The sequence below is a fragment of the Acanthisitta chloris genome, unplaced genomic scaffold, assembly GCF_000695815.1.
Source record: "Acanthisitta chloris isolate BGI_N310 unplaced genomic scaffold, ASM69581v1 scaffold17211, whole genome shotgun sequence".
Classification (NCBI taxonomy): Eukaryota; Metazoa; Chordata; class Aves; order Passeriformes; family Acanthisittidae; genus Acanthisitta; species Acanthisitta chloris.
In genome coordinates, this window is record NW_008657914.1 from 679 (window position 1) to 1,182 (window position 504).

The following is a 504-nucleotide window of genomic DNA, read 5'->3' on the forward strand; positions in this document are numbered from 1 at the left end:
ACTGAGGTTCAGCTCTGCTTGACTGTGTGAAACCTCTGCAGGATCCTCTCAGGGGTGAGAACAGTTGGTTTCTAGGCTCAGCCAGGGCACATCCAGCAGAGGAAGTGGCCCTGAGGTGCAGGTCTAAGTGGTGTGCATGATGCTGTTGTTTCCATCCACATCTTGAGTGCAGAAGATAATGTGACTATGATCCTGGAGGTCTTAAGTGCTGTCCATGATCCTGATGTTTCCGTCCACATCCCTGGACTGAAAACAGTTAATGTCACTGTACTTCAATCCTGCAGGTGTGAGTGTTGTCCATGATCCTGATTTTCCCCTCCACATCTCTAGACTTAACTCTAGAGAGTTAATGTCACTGTAATCCAGTTCTGAATGCTGTCCATGATCCTGATTTTCCCATTCATGTCTTGACTTAATGTGACTGCCCTTCAATCTCTGGTTTTAGGGATGGAAATCCATTTGGGAGAGACTTGGAGCAGAACAAACAGGACATTTCTGTAGGGA